This window comes from Rhinolophus hipposideros, assembly GCF_964194185.1.
Source record: "Rhinolophus hipposideros genome assembly, chromosome: 17".
Taxonomy (NCBI): domain Eukaryota; kingdom Metazoa; phylum Chordata; class Mammalia; order Chiroptera; family Rhinolophidae; genus Rhinolophus; species Rhinolophus hipposideros.
The window spans coordinates 29,265,783-29,286,711 of record NC_138063.1 but is presented as its reverse complement, the minus strand read 5'-3'; positions in this window follow the sequence as shown (position 1 = coordinate 29,286,711).

The window sequence follows — 20,929 nt, the reverse complement described above, 5'->3', positions numbered from 1 at the left end:
GTCACTCCTAATTAATTTTTTCACTCATTCATCCATCCAATATTTTGGAACAGAGCCCTGGACTAGCTACTGTGTGACTGAAAGGATATGGGACATGCATTGTCCACCCCCCTCACACATCTTGTGGGACTGAGGTGCACAGGTGATGGGGCTGGAAAGGATGACATATAGCAGCATGCTGTGGGATTCGAAGGTAGGCCTGCAATCTCGGTGAGGAGGCTCCTGAGACTCAGCAAGATGGCATTTTGATGAAGTCAGACCTTACAAAACCAGTCCTCAGGGGTCTGCAGAGTGCCCAATCCAGGGACCAGCACAGCTCCAACAGGCCCCAGATAATGAGGTGACAGCCCCTGGCCAAGGCCATCCAATGACCCTTTTAGTCCCTTCAGTGGTAAAGCTTAAATTAGCCTGACCAGTAAGTCCTGAGGCTCTGGGACAAATATTCTTCCTCTTATAAAGACTTTAAAATTCACAGAAAGACAGGAGAAAAAAATATAAGGCTATTTATTTCCTTATATTTGCTTGATTCTTTTGAGCTTCTTCTGCCTTGCCTAAGTGGGAATTCAATCTCGTCTTCCCTGGGGGTGGGGTGGCGGGGAGCAGCCTGGAGTCAGGCCCTGTGAGTGTCACAGGGTTCCTTGGGTCTAAGCTTGCCTAGAGCTACTATTTCCAGTAGGCACAATCTTTTGCTCCAATTAGCACCGTCTGCCACAGCACAGTTCCTTCTGCCCTTGTTTCCTTGGTTAAAGCTCCCCTGGCTTGGGGCAGACAAGAGCCCTGAGCCCAGGACCCTTCAGAGGATTGCTGCCAGTGGCTCCTCAGTTCTATCTTCATGCAATGCCCACAGAAAGGGAAGACACCCCAAAATCCCTTCATTACTATATCAGAAGGGCCCAAGACAGAGTCTGCTGCTCAGGAGGAGAGGTCCGAATACAGCAAGTTTCTCTCATTTTTGAGGCGAGAAGGAGCCTATTGGGAGTACCAGAGATGGAGACTGCCCATGCAGGCCCCAAGTGGATGAGTAGCCAGGGTCAGTGCACAGTCACCCAGGAACTTCGGGAGCCCTCAAGGGCTCCTTGGTGTAGTCAGGGAACTTCATCTTGGTTCATTTAATTTTGAGGGGATGGTTCTCTGGCTAAATGAAAGAAATGAAGATTTTCTCAAAGGGTCTTAGGAGAAGTTACCTATTTCTTAAAAGAAGAGATAAGACGGAAACCTTGGTTTTGCAAGGTTGCTCTGTGTATTGGCAGCCAGTGGTGCTGCATGCAGTAAGCGGGAAGGCTAGTGGACAACTGTTTTCTGTTCTTTTAGACTGCACTTTAGAAAACGAGCCTAGGTGTCACTGAGACACTCCAACGCTCAGGCAAGCAGGGTCAAGCAAGTGATGACCTTGAGGGTTATTGGAATTCACAGCTCAGGTCTTAAGGCAGTCATGTATATGGGATGGCAACACTCAGCACACCAACTCAGGGGGAAAAAAGAAAACATCCAAATTGCTTGGGCTTTCCAGTCTATACTTTCTGTGAACCTGTGTGTGGCTGCTCCATGAAGGAAAGAACAAAAAGGAGGAGTTAACATATATTCAGTGTCTAGCTTGTTTAGTGCTTTTTCAGTTGTTTTTTATACATTATTTTTTTTATTCCTGAGAGCGACCTCTAAAGAAGGTATTTTATCTCCTTTTCAAAGAAGCTCACGGAGGAGATGTAGCTTATCTCAGGTCACCCTTCTAGAAGGGGGCAGAGCTGGGATTTGAATTCATGGCCCTTAGACTTCCATTCCTTTCCATTGCACCACAATACTGAGATCCCGCCCCTCTGTGAACACTGTTGCCAGTAGAGCATGAGCCACAAACAATGAATGCATAGGTTTTCATCATTTTAAATATTCTGGCACGTCCTCTGATGCGATTATAATAATTCCTAGTACAAAAGAGATGAGATACTATAATTTCAAGTTCCCTAAGCTGGGATTCAGCAAATCTGAGTTCTAGACTTAGTTCTTTTTCTCTTAGGGCCTCAGTTACCTTGTTTGGAAAACGAAGTAGTTGGCATAGATGTGGCCTAAACCCTTCTTAGTTACATTAGGCTCTGGCCTTAAGAAGGGCTTTGTCGTACTTACGAGTTTCCTTAGGGTCTGTGGCACAGAGCCAATGTGAGGTGGGCATCGACCCAGACACTAAATCCTTCATATAGCTGGTGTAGTTAGTTCATTGTGATTACTTACCAATAAATGATAAACCACTAATACCCAAAATGCAAATTGACACATAGTTGTTAATATTCCCTGAGCTCTTATTAGGTGTCGGGCACTCTTATAAGAATGACGTAGACAGTGGGATAACTAGTGTGCACAGTGACTTACTCATTTAACCTCTGTGGCAGAAAGGGAGCCAATGGACCCTGCAACCCCACTGAAAACCACCATAAACACATTATAGTCAATATCAATTTTCCAATGTATTGTTGATTCTAAAAGGCATTAATTTAAAACAAACAATGGTTTTCTTTGGTAATTTCCGTTTTGGATAAAACTGTCATTTTTGCTGACCTGCCTTTTGTCAGATATTGACTTGCCTATAGAATAAAATAATTTATTTTATGAGTGTCTGTATTTAACTGAATTGGGAGAAAGGGACAGGAAATTATAAAGGACAGAAATGTTAATAATTGTATCTCGTTCCGCATACTGTTATTCTACCCAAACTCCATATAAAACTCCTGCACCTATGGCTCATAATTTCTCTCCAATTATGTGCTGTAAATTTCTCCCCTCATTTTGTCAACACACACACACACACACACACACACACACACACACACACACATTAATTTCATTCATTAGTGGTTTTTATTTCATTTGTTTTTTTTTTTTTGGCATTGCAAAAGCTTGGCCATGCTGTTATGACTTAGGACTTGTCTGGAGGCATTCATTCATTCATCAAATATGTGCAAGGAACTTGGGTGTGAATGTGAAAAGTCCAGGTCAAGGTTCAGATGGTAAAATGGGGAAGGGACTGGCGCTGGGATTATCCCCATCTCCTGCTGGGTGGGATGGGCCCCAGGGGCAGGTCTTACTCTATTAAGATGAGTGGCCAGGAAGTCCACCCTGCCCATGTCCCCAAGGATGGAAGTTTGTAGCTCACCACATGGACTCCTCCTGCTTTCTTCAGCTCTCCTCTTTTCATTTTGCCTTTTCCCCCTGGCAATCCCATCTAGTTGTCATCATTGTACTGAAAACTCCTAAATATATGCTCCAATGATTTATACACACACACACACACACACACACACACACACACACACACACTCCATCTTAGTCATCTTTTTGAGTTTAGACTGGGTGTCCTGACTTGCAGGCACCTCAAACTCAACTTTTCCAAAGCAACCCTTTCTCCCCCACCAGCAAAGGATCCTCTACTGTTTGTTTGTGTTCTCTGTATACCCACCCATTAATGCCTGATAAAAACATGAAGGTCACCCTACAGTCTGATTTCCTCTCACCTCCATATGCAGTCAGTGAAAGGCTAAAAAATAAATCTCTTTTTTATAGTAACTAAACAATTTTTTAATTAGCAATTTTTTAAATCAAAATATGACATAACATGCGAAAGACTATAATAAGTGTACAGCATGATGGGATTTTTTAAAAGGTGAGTATATCTCTATAATCACGATCTAGATCAGAAAACAGAACTTTATCAGAGCAAAACTACGCGCCAGCCACCTGCCAGCCACTGCCTCCTCCGAGGGTAACCATTCCCCTGACTTCTTACTTCAGCGAAGAGTCTCCTCTAATTTTCAACTTTATGTAAATGGATTCATTCGGTATGCATCAGCTTGAGTCCAGCTTGTTTCACTCAACATTATGCTGGTGTGACGTATCCAGGCTGTGATATGTTATCACGTCTTTATTTCTCAGTGCCACGTAGTATTCTTACTTCATAGCAAGAAAGTTTTCGTATAGAGCTGGTGTCTTCCTGAGGCCATCTGAAGATGTCCTGCATAAAGCCAAGCCATGGGAAGTTTCCTTTCAGAGTATATGTCTTTAACAGTAGGACATATCTGTCTGTGATATTTGAAATGCATTAACAAGGAAGGTGCGTTCCTCTGGAGAGGACCAGACAGTCAAAGAGCTAGGAAAAGTAACAGTGAAACTTCTTCTGTTTTCCTGAGTTTGTGCTCTTTGTTGTAGTTTGGAAAGAAAAGTCATGCTTCAATTAATAACAGACAACGAAGTCAATATGATGGGAGCAGAGACAATGATGTGATCAAATGCCAGAAAATGACTGACGGCCGAAAAAATATTATGTGAGCCAAAGCAATTTCTCTTGACTTCTCACTTTATTCATCCAAAGAATAACATTTCATCACGGTTTTATCAATGGAATGCAATTCCACCCAGATCATTCTGTCAACGACAAGAAACAACATCAAATCATTTTGTCCACACAAATCAATCAATCGTTGATTATTATTTTCTCCCATTTGGGATCCAAGTAGGAGGACCAAATGTCTTGAGTAGAACAAAGGGGAAAAAGAAGAAAATGGTTTCCATGTTGACAAATCCGCTGGGTAAATGAAATTTTGTTTTTGACACATGCTGATGTGAGGAGGGATAAACAGGTTTTAAATTTAGAGTGGAGACAAACTATAATAATAAACACACAGGAAGAGAAGGCAGCCGTTCACTGTTCTTTATAGCTACAATAGCATTTCCAGTTTTTCACTTTTGCTTATGGAGTTCTCCTTACTGGGATCTCTCCCCCAGTCTTTGAAACTATGACCAAGTTTTGAGAACAATTAAACCGCACAGGCTTCCAAAATCAGGAAGGGGAAGGTGTCATCCTTAAATGACAAGCTTGTGTGGGGCGTGCCCTGGTTATGAACCGGCTGCTTTTCTTAGTCCAGCTTTTTTTCTCGCTGCCACATTTGATGCTGTTGGAAGTCCTTCCTCATCAGTTGTCAGTCCTCGGTTGGCAATCCATTACTGGATGGGGAGAAATTTATTTTGTTTTACTACTTGAAGTTCATATTCAGGCTGTACAAGATAAAGTTATGTATCAGTCTTTTTCACTTAATATATTGCAATGGGCTGAATGACCCTTCCCCTCCCAACCACCACATTGGTATGTTGAAATCCTAATTGTCGATGTGATGGTATTAGGAGGTGAAGCCTTTGGGAGGTGATTAAGTCATGAGAGTGGAGTCCTTGTGAATGGGATTAGTGCTCTAACAAAAGGGACCCCAGAGAGCTCTCTTGCCCTCTTTCTACCATGTCAGAAGTTGGCTGTCAGCAACTGGGACGAGGGCCCTCACCAGAGCATGTCCAGGCTGGCCATAACTTGGACTTCCAGACTATGGAACTGTGAGCAATAAATTTATGCCATGTATAAGTCTCCGAGTCTATAGTACTTTGTTAGAGCAATTTGAGCTGATTAAGGCTATTCTATTATGAGCTTCATTGCCAAATTTGACCTGGAAGAGAGGAAGATTCTCACTAGGATCTTGTGTGGAGAATGGTTCCCTCCCTAGAACCAATTAAGTCGAGCTTACCCCTTGCTGTAGTTTCCTGGGACACAGGTCTCTTACTCAACTTTCTAAGGAAGCCTAAGACTATTTCTAGCCCAGAGAAAGAAAAAACAAATACAATAAATACAAGTTAAATCTTCAACGGACCATAAGTTCCACACACAAAGCCAAAGTGGACTTCAAATTCCTTGAAGTTGGTGAATTTATTATATATCTATGTCTCCAGTACATACCACCTGCCTGAAATAAAGAAGGGCTTAGCAAAGTTGTCTTTATGAGGATAAAGCTGGTAGTAATGATTATTTGTGGGTACAACATTTAAGGCATAAATGAAATTTAGGAAGATTTCACTCTAATCCAAATACCTCTACTTAAATAAGGTTATAACACAATCGTTATTTTTAAAGTACTGATTTTCTGATGTTAAAAGCAGTGCTTATTCATTAAATTAAAAAGCAAACAACTAGGGAGATATAAGCAGAAAGCAGAACGTATCTGTATTCCCACCTCCTAGCTAACATTGGGTGTGTTTTTATTCTCTTTTACTCTTGCTCTTGTTCTTTTGCTCTCTCTCTTTCATCTACTTTTGTGTTGTTTTACAAATTTAATTTCATAGTCATGCTATACATGGTAAAGTTACTCATCAGACTTTTTCACTTAATACATTACATCATGAACACCTTTGTTAAATTTTTGGAAACATTTTACCAAAACCTGTTTTGAAGGCATGAAGGTTGTTCTTTTTTAATTTTAAAAATGAGTAATATAGCATTCGTGGGCACATTTATACACTTGGGGGCAAATCTGAACTTATTTCCTTAGGAAATATTGCTAAAAGTAAATTTAAAAAGAAATTAAAGGTCTTGACACTTATTACTTTATTATCTTCCAGAAAGTCTGAACCAGTTCAGACTTCCATTAACAATATTTGGAAGTACGTATTTCCAATGCAATCCTGTCAGCATTGAAGAACGGAATTTTTAAAAAAGAAAAGTAGTATTTTTATAAACAGATAGACAAAAAAGAAATCACATTGGTATTTTCATTTGCATGAAATACTAAACACTTTATTATTATTGCTTATTTTTTGTTTCCTTTTTGTGAATTGCCTGTTCATTTCCTTTGCCCATTTTTTATTGATCTGTAAACAATTTTTCTTATTTCTTTGTAGAGCTCTGATATATGGTACAAATATTCCCCCAGATATTTGTTTTTGTTTAAAAATTAAATAGTGATTTTCCACCTCCTCATCAGAAATTGCTGATATTTGTATGTTAAAATATGCCTATCCTTTCCTTTAAAGATGTTTTTCTTTGTTTTTAGGTTTAGACCACATTTTAAAATAACATACATTTACTTCTGTTTTATATTCCTTCTCTCTCTTCCTTTTTCCCTCTCTCTTTTTCTCCCTCCATCCCTTTCATTTTGTAATTGATGGGCCAATTCCTCTGGGGTATGGTATAGGACAAAAAGCTAACATTTTATTTTCAAATCGGTTTCTTTTGTAATCAGTTGTCTAAAAGCCATTTATTAAATATTCTCTCCTTTCCCTTGATTTAAAAATGTGATCTTGGTCAAATGTTGAACTTTAATTTGTATTAGAGTTTATTTCTGGAACTACTTTTCTGTGCCATTGATTCATTTGACAGTTCTTGCCCCAGCACCACGTTGCTTTAATTACTGAGTTTTATAATGGAGCAAGTGTTACTATCTGGTGGTGTTAGCCTTCTTTCATTACTCTCTTTTTAGGCGGCTTCTTTTTTTATTCTTATAGATGTATTTTTATATTACCTTTTCAAGGGATTTTTTGTCATTTTGATTGAAATTAACTGAAACTTATGAATTCTTTTCAAAGGAAATTGTATACATATTATTTTGAAAAAATATATCTTCCTATTCAGGAATATTATTTGTTTTGTAATTTATTCAACTCATTTATGCACCTCAATAAAATATAATAGCTTTCTTCATCAGATGCTACGTACTTCCTACATTTATTATTAGCTATTTCATACATTCGCTGATATTTTTTGTGGAAAGCCATTGCGGGGTGTGTGCATGTGAACATGTGTGTACGTGTGTATATACCTGTGTGTTTTGTGTTTGTCCCCAAATATTTTGATTAATTCTCTTAAATTTTCCTTTTGCCTCCTTTATGCAAACACACACACACACACACACACACACACACACACATTTTCTTGTTTTGTTGCATTGGCTACATTTTCCAAAGTATTATGTAAAAGCAGTAATATCTGATATCCTTTGTACTGCTACTCTAATGTGGATTCCTTCAGTGTCATTATTTCACCAAATGTCCACTACTCTTTTTAAGATTGATTTTTTTTTAAAGAAGAAAGTTTTATTCTTAGTTTCTTTATATTTCAGGAACATTAATTTTTTTTAAAAAAATGATATATTGGTGGATTTTTGGAATCATAGCAATCCTTAACTTTCTTAGATCATATAATTTTAATTTGTGTTGCTATTTTATTTGGGATGTTTGCATTTGCATTGTCAGTAAGTAGCACCTGTAGGTGATTATGCATGGTTGTGTGTGGGATGAGTGGGTATGTAAGTATGTGCATTCTCTATCAAGTTTGGGTATGGGGATTATGGAAAACAAACTGGAAATGTTTCACTAAAAATGAACTCTGGAATACTTTATATAACATGGAAATTGTCTGTTCATTGAGAATTTTAAAGAACTCACATATTTTCCTGTGCCATTTAGGAGGTAATAAATATTTACATTTTTCAATTTGTCTCATTGTTTTTGGTCAGTTCAGATGTTCTTTCTCTTCATGATTAAGCTTTGATTCACTTATATTTTCTAGAAAATTGCGCATTTCATCATTGTTGTATAATATTTTTTAAAGCTTATGAATATATTTACTTTCTCATTTCTAGTGTTTTGTTTTTGTGTTTTCTTTATTGTGTACTTGAATATACTTACTAGATATTTAGCTATTTGGCTTTCCCTTTCAAATATCTATTTCTAAGATTTATCAATTTTCTCATTTATAATTTATTATTTTTAAATGATTTTTAAAATTTCTGTGTTCCTTGGATTTATCTAATTTTTTTTGATAACTAAGTTGGATGTGTTATTCATTTATTTTCATATTTTACTTTTAGTTTTGTAGGCATTTAATGCCACATGTTTATCCCTGAAAAAAATTTATTATAACACAAAAGTTTTCATATATAATCTTCTATTTGTTATAATTTTCTAAATAAGCATTTTAAAATTTAGTCCTAGTGTTTTAGAAGTTCCTTTTCATTTTCCAAGTGGTTGTATATCGTTGTTCCTGCTCTTTGCTTATTCATTTGCAAAATTTCTCCTCTTTGCAATTTGTTCAGATTTCATTATGATTAACGTAGAATGCATTTTTGTAGTGTCGTATGTACATTTGGAAAGATATAGTATTCTCTGTTGGTAGTAGAGTTAGGTACATGACTGTATGGGATACCCAAGATGCAATTTATTCCTAAGAGTTTTGAGAACATCATAGGTAGAAGGTAAATATTATTCAGTATCACTGATGGGACCAGGGCACCTGCAGCCACTGGAGAAGGGAATGATTCCATTCCCTGACTGACTTTCCCATGGTCAATTAGTGCCTGGAACAGGGGTCAAGCCTGAAGGTTGTCAAGCCTGAGGAGGTCAAGCCGGAGACATGAAACTTAGCCTGGGAGGTACACTAGAACACAGCTGGACAGGAAGGTGAATTTCAGGGATGGAGTGAGAGTGGAGCAGAGAGGGCAGATGGATGGACCCTGAAGGCAGGCCTGAAGAGGGAACCTCTGGAAAAGGGTGCATCTCTTGGCAAGAACAATTTGTTCTCTCCTTCTCTCCTAATGAACTCTCAGTAATTCCTTGCTAAAGGCTGTAGTCTGCTCTCATTCATGGGACTTAAAGGAAAGGTCTCTTGTAGACTTGTGCAGAAAGTAAGTAGGAAGTGGCCTTTGCAAGATGGGTGGGCAACCGAGCTGATTCTCTTCAGGCTCTGCTGCAAAACAGATGGCAGCTGGGCAGCTGGAGGAGGCAACCATTGAGAAAAGAAATGGGTTTTAGGGCTTTTCTGGAGTAAATGTCTTTGCTCCCAAGATTCTTCCCATCTCTTTGCTCTGCCATCGTTGTAAGGACCGCACCTTCAGGTGGGCAGCAAGATACTCCCTACACGCCACGGCAGGTCCAAGTGCAGGTCCAGAAGAGGAGAGACTGTCCTTTCCCATGGTTTTCTTAGGAGCAAAGACATATTTGCTTGACAATAGCTGATGGGGAAAAATTGTGTTTCGGGTGACTCATCTTTTGTGAATGAACAGCATGAATAACTGTTAAAAATGTTACAGTTAATGGAATATCATGTCTGATAATACAAGTAACATCAACATTTGTTGTAACCACCATTTATTTTGCACTAACCCTATACCAGGAACAGCGCTTCATACTTTTGTACATGACTAAACCTTGTGAAAACCTTATTATTATGCCTATTTTATTGATGGAGAAACTTAGGTTCTGAATGTTTAACTTATACCAGGACACAGAACTAGGATGCTGTGGAACAAAGTGTATCTAATTATAAATGCTGTTGTTCTTAACCACTGATTGCTTTGCTGCTCTATGTGGGTCTGAACACATCTGGGACATTGGACTCGGCTCTAGTAGACGCATTTTAAGACAGACGACAGCCAAACAGTGGCTTCCCAGGTAGGTCGCTGGCATGGTGAAGGGTGTGGAAACCACAGAGTTCTAAGAGAACATTCAAAGAGAAGGAGGGTTTAGTGGTGAGGAAAGATGATGGGGGCGGGGAGGGCAGGGAGACAATAACAAAAGCATGTCAAATGGAAGAGAGCAGACCTGTCCTGCTTGGCTCTAAATGGCAGAACTGGAATAGCAGATGGAAGTTACAGTGAAGCAGATTTCTGCTTGACATGAGAACTTTATAAAGATGAAAGATGTGGGATGTAGCTTGGAACTTGCCCCCTTCCACCCTCCAAGCCTGTAGAACCATCTGTCGAAGATGCTGGATTTCAGGAAGGAGACCCTTCTTCTAAGAGTCTGGGATTTTCTAGATAGGTTTAAATTTTATTTCAAAGAAATGTATAGCCCATTTGAGCTGATTTAAGGTCAATGTTGACTAGGAACAGGGGCACTATATTATTGTCTGAGTTCCTTTTAGCCTTTTGAGCATGAAGCTCTTCCACTGGGGCCATAACTGGGGCACGTTTGAAGTCAGAAAAGGGGACTTGTATTTGTTCTGAACCTAAATTCTCTTTTAAAACAACAATTCTTGGATGGTATTCTTGTATTCAATTCATTTTAAGGAATCTTATGTATTTATTTTATGTTCAGCCCTGGGTAGGTGCTAATTTTTTAGTGACACCCCTCCTTATTCCACCCCTCCTTAATCCCATTCTAGGGTAAAACTATACCCTGTCTGGCCTCTTGTGGCCCCTCCAATGCCTCCCATCCCTAGATACACACAGAAACTACACACATAGAAATTACCTGCGTTTATAATTCATGAAACCCAAAGAGCAGTAGAGAAAAAGGAATGAATTCTACATGATTGCAAGGAAGGAGAGGGACAAAGCCAGCTCCAGGTGCATTTCTATAAGCCAGTAGAGGTTGAATTTCTCTGGAGAAAATATGCTTATTTGTGATTTCTCACCAGCCTTTTGGTGCGGAGAGCATCTACAAGAGCTTGATGAAATGGGCTGGTGTGTTTTTACACAAGTTGTTGAAAGGGGAACTAGAATCTTGGGGTAAGATTTGAAGAGCCCAGCCACTAAAATTGACCTTCTATGGCTCTAAAATTTTACAATCATAGTACTGCTTTCTTCTAAAGGCAATCCCCCAGGAGATGAACTGTCTGGGCTCCTGATGTCCTCAGGAAGGGAGTCTCAGAAGTGGTAGTAGTTTATTGATTACTTGGTTGATACCAGGCATGATCCTAAGTCTATGACATGTTTATCTAGTTTGATATTCATGACAGCACTGCAATTATAGGCTATTATAATACTATCTGCATTATACATATGAGGAAACTGAGCTTAGAAAGTTTAGATATTTTGTAAAAGTTTACACAGCTAGTAAACTGTTGCTATAGAAAGAATGTTTGTGTCCCCCCAAATTCATACATTGAAACCTAATCCCCCATGTGATAGTATTTGGAGGCGGGGGCTCTTTGAAGGTGATTAGGTCAGGAGGGTAGATCTCTCATCAGGCATTAGTGCCCTTATAAAAGAGACCCAAGATTTCCCTGCCAACCTTTCCACCGTGTAGGAACACCTTGAGATGGCTATCTACGAACCCAGAAGCAGGTCCTCATCAGACGTTGAACCTGTCTGTGCTTTGATCTTGAATTTCTCAGCCTCAGAACTGTTAGAAATAGTTTCTGTTGTTTATGAGCTACCCAGTCTGTGGTATTTTTGTTATAACAACTCAGACTAAGACAATGGTAGAGATTAGATTTGACTTCAGAGCCTATGCTCTTATCTAGCATGTAGTATCATTTCTAACCTTCTAAATACAGTAATTTTATGACTCTCAGGAATAGGTGAGAGCTCATCATGAGAACACTATGTCTACATATATTGGGGGGAGGGTGGTGGGGAAGTGTTTATTGTGAATTAACTTGAATCCTAACCCTAGGTAAATTACTAATCTAGAATTTATCTGAAATGATTAATGTAATTCTGACTCCTGATTCAGTAAGGTCATTATTAGCATTTTATTATTTGCCTCAAAGTCAATTGAAGGTATATATCAGGAAGTAATTACTTACTGACTAACGCAGCTCTGGCCTCCCTCCCACTGCCCATCTCTCCCTCTCTCTGTCCCTCCCTCCCTCCCTCCCCCTTCTTTTCTTCCTTCTCAAGTACTCAATTATTTCTGAGTATTTACTCTGTACCTGGCACTGTGCTATACACTGGGGGTACAAAAATGAGTAAGTCTCGGGGACCTCCGAGCCAGGAAGGAAAATTAAAAAATAATTACTATTCAACATGGCAATGGTTATAAAGAAGCAGATTTTCCAAATCTTGTTTTAAGGAACACTCTTCAGCAGAATGCTAAGTAAGGATATTATAAAAAAGAAGTATTTTAAGTTAAAACAAATTTAGGAAATGCTGGGTAAATAAAATTAAGCAAGCTTTTTCTTACTGGGAAATTTTCAAACCCTTTAAATTGCTAATGTACACTATGAATCTTCAAGAAGGAAAGAGAACATATTTTCTAAACCCATTTGACCTCAGAACACTTTTTCATTCATGACACACTTAATATTTACTCATTCTTCCTTCCCTCCCTCCCTCACCTATCCACTATCTATCCATCCATCCATCCATCCATCCATCCATCCATCCATCCATCCATCCATCTAACATTTCTTCCATCCATCCAGTATTTCTCAGGTACCCACTATGTGCCAGACTCTCTGCTACAGCCTAGGAATACATTAATAAACAAACATGTAGAGGTAGTGTCTTAATTGGGGAGAGAAGCATCAATCAAGCAAATACATATATGAGATTATCAGAATGTGGTAAGATTCACATAGGAAATAACCAGTGTTTTAGATGAGAAAGAAAAAAAAAAAACACAGCAGAGTGATGTATTTAAATAGGTGGTTGAGAAAGCCCTCTGTGAGCAAAAGACATTTAAAGCAGGAAGCTGGAGGAAGAGAATGAGCCAGCTTTGCAAAGAGCAAAAGGAAGAGCCATCCAGGAAGAGGAAACAGCAAGTGCCAAAATCCTGGAATGCAGAAAGGCTTGGCAAGCTCCAGAAATTGAGCTTCCTCCAGGAGTGGAGGTCTGCTTAAAGGCAAAAGGCTGAACTTGACACATGTTTTAAGAATTAGAATCTCATCATCATGCTATCACAGAGTTGGAGGGGAACCTGACACCATCTATTCTAGGTTCCTATCCAAGAGGGTCCTGTCGTCTAAGATATGGAGCTGCCTGCTCTATGTGGCTCTGTTTAAAGGGTTTTTACCCTTTAGATGGGAGGTTAACTTCAGTCCCAGAATGAACCTGGGAAGAGTGTTACTTGTGACATTTTTTTCTTCATCATGTGAAATGAAGACCAGTGAGGATTGAACAAAATGCTGTATTTTTAAGGAGAAAACTTCTCTTAGAAGTGCAAATCCCAATATAAATAACCATACTTGATAACCTTCTAAAAGTAGGAGAGAAGATTGAAGGGGGAAATTGACAAAGAAACTAGTTGGTATACTTGACTCGGTGGCCAGGGAGGGGAACGAGAATAACTCTGATTCTTGAAGCCTGAGTGCCCTGCTCCCAAAGCTTTTATCTTTCAATTCTCCCTGCAAGATTAAGCATCCCCAAACACCACTTTTATGGTCTCTGCCTTGGTTCAAGGAGTTACAATGGATCTTCTTTACTGTCAACTCAACTGACAACCTCTCTGCTAGACTTTCAGGACTATTGATATCATTTTCTTCTGGCTGACCCTCTGCCTTTTTCTTGCCCTTTCCCTTAACACACACACACACACACACACACACACACACACACACACACACACTACATTTGTTTCACTCTACAACTAGGGCTGCATAAAGAAGTAATTCAAATTTTGGGGTTACACCCCTGGTGTTGATCCTCTGTCGCTTGCTGGTGGCTTGACTGTGTGTCTTGCAGACATTTAGCTTCCTCATCTGCATTACAGATAGTAATAATAATAGTACTTACACAAGGATGCTTTTATCTGAACTCAGTTGTCCTAGTATCTTCCCTCCTGTGGGTTCCCTCCTTGGGCACTCAGTTCTTCCACCTTGCTTGGTCTCTACTGGTGCCCCTGCTCTTTGGCTCTTCATCCTCACTTGGACTTCATCATTAGCTAAGTGGACTGGCACATGGATCAACTGAGGCCCAGGTAGGAGGTTCAATTTCCTAATGGACCATTTTATTCATGATCCCTTGAATGGCCAAAGGTTCTAGACCACTTAGTCTTTTCAGTGGAGAAACCCATTCTTACTTCAGGTCAAAAGACTCTGACAGGTGCCAGGGAGGTAGGTCTGGAGCACTGTTTTAAATGAAGGCACCACATTCTGTGAATGTGCTTCCTGAATCGTCTGAATCTTGGCCTCCAGGATTAGAACACAGTGCTAATAAAGAAAACTTGGCGGCATCGTTTTGGATTCCCAAATACCTCTTCTTTATTATGTAGCCTTAGCTTGAATAGTTAGACTTGCAACTCCAGACACAGAACACCCTTGAACTCCAGACACAAAGAATCTCTTAGTCCAGTCATTCTCTGACATCCAAACTCAGTGGTTTTACCAAAGCCAAAGCCCCGGCTTCAGTTCACTCTTCAGATCTCAATTCTGGGGTCACTGGACTTAGTTGGGCTCTAGGCATTGGAAACTTTATGTGCCCCCCCTCCCCCGCCAATAGGTAACTCTAACATGCAGCCTAGAGTGTGAAACTACCTCCCAACCCTATCAAGAAACTGAACCATAGACTCTCGGAACCCCCATCAAAAACTAATTTTCCCCAAGCAGTCACAGCTGACCATGACCTCAACTACACTGGCGCCCAAATGTCAATCCCTGAGCTGATGTCATGCTAGATCCAACATGCCATCTATCCCACATCATCACCAGACAGAATATCCACAACTTCCTCTCCATTTGGCACAACTTTGAATTTTAGCTACGGAAATAGATAATTCCCTAATTGAGGGCATAGACCATCTTCAACTCCAGAAAGCATGACATCCTATTTTGAATATAATTTCTTTTTAATTTCAGCATCCTACTAGCCATAGACTGATCCCAAGCCCAGATCCAAAGTTACCCCATAATCATGATCATACAGTCTCTAAATTGTTCTGAGCACTCCTGGACTCTTACTTTGGTTATAGATTGTTCCATACCTGATAAATTATAAATTTATAACCCAGTCAGGACTCTAGCCTCAGTGCAATCTCAAACCTTGGTCATAAACTAAAAGCCCAGCCACAGAAAGACCTCTGCCCTCACTGATTGCAAATTATGACCATCATCATTTTAATGAAGAATTTAAATATACACAGATGCCAAGAAACTAGTATATTAAACCCTATGTACTTATCTTCCAGCTCCAACAGTTATCAGTGCATGGCCATTCTTGTTTCATTCATATCCTTACCTACTCTGCTTTTCATTCGCTCCTGGATTATTGTGAAGAAAATACAGACATCGTCATATCACCCGTATGTATTTTGGTTTGTATCCATAAAATGCAAGGGCTCTTTTGAAAAAGATAAACCATTTTTAACCACGATACAATGATTATGCTTAAAACTTAACAAACTTAACAAAAATTTCTTATGCACAATATCTAGTAAGTGTTCATATCTCTCCAATTGTTATGTAGATATTCAATATATTATATCAATATGTAGTATATAATATACGCATATATTTTTTTCAGTTTGATACAAATAAGGTCTGTACTTTGATATGGGTTGATATGTTTCTTTGTCTCTTCTATTCTGTGGGTTTCTTCTTTATCACTTTAATTGCATTTTTCTTTTTCTTGTTTAGGTTACCGTTGAAGGAAATTTCAATTACTAAGCCCTCAATATGGGGCCATGCTGACCATTAGTCCCAGCCATCAGTGAACCAGCACAAACTTATCTCACAGAAGGGAGGCTCTGATGGGGGTGTAAGCCAGGGAGCAGGTGGGGGGTGTTCCTCAGTACGGCCACTAACTGTGTGACCAAATAAAGCTTCTTCCATCTAGTCAGTGAGGAACGTGTTGCTCTTATGTCAAATGATGGTCATCTCTTGTGGTTTTCATGGTCATTCTGTCTTCTCACTGCTGTTTCCTGACCTGGAGTCATGACAGGAAAGATGCAATCAAACAGCCTATGTATACATATTAAAACCTAAAATTGCCTACAAAGAATAGGCTTACCATCTCAGCCCACCCTTGGTCTGGCTAAGGCAACAAGATGCACACAAGACAGGATTCACCGTGCAAAGCTGCAGTCACTAAGATGGACCATTAAGGTAACCTACATCATCACTTCTGAGAGTTTAGTGAAGGGAAGTGATGTGAACTAAGGAATCATCTAAGGAAGGATGGGTCCACAACCAGACAGCTTTCTATTCCAGAGAGAAAGGACCCTAATCTCAAAACAGCCAGGCCTTGGTGATGAAGACAACTGTGGGGGGGGGGTGGGTTCCCATTTGAGAGCTGGGATTTTGAAAGCATTTGGTATGATTAGTGTTGAGTGAAGTAGCAGAAAACAGCATCTTCAGTGATTCCATATTGCCTTCAGAGGAGTGATGCTCAAACTTCTTGGCTGATAGTCACATCCTTGCCCATCATTTCCCAGCCTATTTTGACAACCATAGCTCCTTCTTTTCTCCTACAGAATCTTCTCCAGTCAGACTGAGAGCCCCAGCACTTCCCAAATAAGCCATGTGTTTTCCTGCTTCCTTGTATCTGCTCATGTTGTTCCCTCCTCTTGGAATTGCCCTTCCCACAGCCCTCCTGTGCACATGCTGTCCAGAATCCAGGATGATAACACTCACACCAAACAAGAATGGTTCAGCAGAAAAACATGGAGTCAGTTTGAATACAAAGCAAAATAAAGACTTGTGCAAAATGACCCAGCGCTTGGTACTAGAAGGTTCCTGGATGCCCAAACAGTCAGGAGAGGAGCATGAGCCAGGAGAGATGTCATTCCAGCCTGGTTTTCTCACTATGGCTCAACTCATCCAAAAGGGAAGCTTGATGAAAACATGTTGAACAAAATTATACATGCTCATTTCTTAATATAGCTTTCAGATGTAATCGTAGGGAACGTTTGTTTTGGTTTGAATTTCTCTAGGTTTTAGATACCATTTTCTCTCCCAAACTAGGTCATTTGAATTATCTGCTGATAGTTCAAATCTGTAGATAATTTGCTTTTACTCACATTCCTAAGAACTAATTACCTGTACATATAAAATGATGAAATCTCATTATATTTTCTTTTAAAACTCTGACATGCATTTAATTGCATTAGTCAATTATTACTGTACATGCTGAGGATTTGCTATTGACCAGCTCGTGTTGGAATATTTACTGCACAGATGTGTTACTTTAATTAAACAAATGTGATTACACACATATCAATTTTTATTTGGTTTCAAACCCGGAATCTAAAAGTGACGCAGTTGGCAGAGCTGTACAGTGTGGTGCTGGTTCTCAGGAAAGCAGAGAGAGGCTCTTTACTGAGGGAACACCAAGTGCCTGCAAATCTGCATGGGAGACTTCAGCCACAAGTGGGTTTTTATTGGTGTGTAAGTGCCATTGAGTGAACCCAAGAAGGGAACAAACAAAGCAGCCCGGAAATGTCCTAGAACATCAGCTTTGTTCTCTTACACACAGAGAGATGTGGGACCGTGCTTGGAGAACCTACAGGAAAACTAAAGTTGATCCATCCAAGAGTGGGGACTGCTTGGGATTGGTGCTTGGTTAAATAGGTGAGCTGATATTTGTCTTTAAAATCAGAGGTGAAATGGGACAACATTAGAACATTTGACTTAGTTTCTTGAGCTTCTTCCTGTCGTAAACTCATGGTTTGGAGGGCATGCTGTAGTTTATGACAGGAGGAAGCCCAAGAAACTAAGTCAAATGCCCATCTCCCAGCCCTAACCAAGCAGTTTTGAGTAATCATATGAAGACTTCAAAGACTGGAATGTGCTTTATGAACTGGAGTAATGTAAAATTCTCCATAACTCCTGGTACAATGACTGCACATATCAGGTGCATAGTAAATAGGCTTGGGTACTAATAAAGCGATAAGTCAATCCATTCAGCAACAAATACTTACCAAGCACTCTAGGAACTGGTTGCTGATGGTCACAGACAGACAGGAGATCTGTCCACAGGGCTGCAGACTTGCTTTTTGCCCTCGTCTCACACAGGAGGGGTCATGGTGTCAATTTTCAAGGGTGTCTCTGTCTGTGCTTCATGGGCATGGGTGGCACCTGAAGAACCAACCCAGTTGGTCAAGTCAACCAAAAGTTCTGCTGAATCTATCCGCTTCCAGGTCTGCTGGATGCAGATTGCATCTCTGAGGATGAGGCTGAGGAGTAAATGAGATGGGGCATGCCTGAGTTCCCAGACCCACCCTGAGATGGAGAACTCACTCAAGTGCTAAAAGGCGTGTCATCAACGGTAGGTGCAGAGGGAGATTTGCTAACAGAGACAGAAGGTTGTTGCAAAAAAATAAAGAGGGTCCAGACTTGGGGGTGGTACACAGCTGGATACCCAGGTCAGGTAGAACACTGACCTGTGTGGCTTTGACCTCTTGTGATAGTTCCTCCTAACTAATGGTGAGGATGAAAGTCATCTCATGGTCTTGTTATAGTGATGATAAACCATATACAGAGGGTGCCAAATAAAATGTATACACATTTTAAGAAAGGAAAACTATTAAAATTGTAATATTCAATATATACTGATAACAAAAGATGAATAAAAGTCACGTGTGACTTCTGCAATTACAAGAGGTGCTCAATGTGGTTACCATCAGCATCCAGACATTTCTGATTGTGGCGAACTACTGCTTGAGCCATGCTGACCAAAGTGTCCACTTGTATACATTTTTTTGCCCCCCTACCCATGTGGACTTAGTAGTTTCTTGGAAAATTGTCGTTGGAGATTTGGGGAGGGGCTGAAAGAGTGAGCGAAGACCAGCTGGAAAAGGTTGGTTGTTGGAAAAGTTTGTTTTGGGTCATTTTGCCTGTACCATTCTTCCCTTTAGCATGTTGCATATAATCAGCCTATTCCCACTTCAAAGGGAAAGCCTATGATAAACATATTTACAGAGTTTTAGGAATAGGAAGGTTATCTGGTTCAGCTCCCTGGAACTGAGTTGCATAAGGTCTTTCAACTATGATTAAGTGTCAGAGTTAAGATTCAAACCCAGGTCTTCTTACTTTAAGATAAATAAATGCCCCCCCCCCACATTATGTTTCTCTATGGAATGAATATTATACACCTGCACAGAAGAATACATTTAAGAAGAGGAATATGGGGAGGAAAACAATTAATCCAAACTAATGGTGGCATTTCAGGCACTTCTGCCTCACCCAGAGAGACACTGTTGGGATATATCTGCCTTCCTGGTAGCTCTCAGATTATCTACAGTTCAAGGGACCACCATTTTTCCTATGAATTAGACGTGAGTTTTCCAATCCATGTGGCTTGAAATATTGATCCTCTCTTCTTGTTAAGGGTTGGGGAACATTTTCCAGGCTTCCAGTCCCTTTTCCTTCATCCCAGGGTACTGTACAATACCATCATTTTCCTTGTATGCCATGAAGTAAGCACAGGGGACATTGGCCTAATTAGACTAGCTGGATCAGAAGACATAGCTTCAGGCTGGACTTTGCCTTTGAATATCTAAATAATCCGAGCATATCAAGTGATTTGAGCCTCAGTTTCCTCATCAGCAAAATGGGTGTAACTTCATCTTGCAGTTTTGTTATACGGATTCAGTGAGACTGTCCAGTATAGTGTCTGAACTATCAGAAACGATCAATAACAGTGAGTGGATTGTGCCACTTTTTTTTCCAGTTTATAATTTGATTTGTTAAAGCAGAGAATACAGCTTCTGGCCTTCCAATACTTACAGCTTGGTAGATGGAGTCAGTAGATAACTTAGTTGTACAGCTTTGAGCTTTGGCTGTGGTCCTCCCCTGCCTCTTCTCAAGTCCCGTTTGCCCTACCAGCAGAGGTTCTGGTTACTGCTTAGAGTGGAGCCTGGGACATCTGCTGGCCCCACCTCCCAAAGGGGACCCATCTTAAGCCCAGCCCCGCACCCTCAACCCACTCGGTGCCCTGATTGCTGATCTCATCCTTTTGTCAGGGCTAATTATACTGAAAACCAGATTTGTAGGAAGCAACACGCGTGCACACACAGCCAAAGCCTGGAATTGCTTACCCGAGAACAAGTTTCCTCCTCCTTCTGCTCCAGTTCTTTAGCTTTACCAGAAGCAGGAGCGGGGGTGGGAGAAGAAATGGAGTTTGCATCAAGTTGCTGAGGCAAGGCAGTTCTGAAGTCACCCTCCACCTTGCCCATCGCAGACTAGTTCCGGCCTGCAGCTGTAGTTACCCAAGTGGGGAGCGCAGCAGGGCACTTAGCCTCTCCTCCCTTGGAGTAGGTCATTGTGGGTTGAACCCAGCACTGCAGGGGGTAAGGGCTAGGCTGCTCACCCACTGTAACTCATTATGTATTCCTTCATTGTTTCCTATGCAAATTAAGTTAATGAGAATTAGGAACATAATGGAGCCCATTCACCGTTCTAGTCGCTGGAAAATGGGTTTGACTACCAATTTTCCATTACAGCTGTTTTGTAATTACCGTGGAATACTCTGAATTC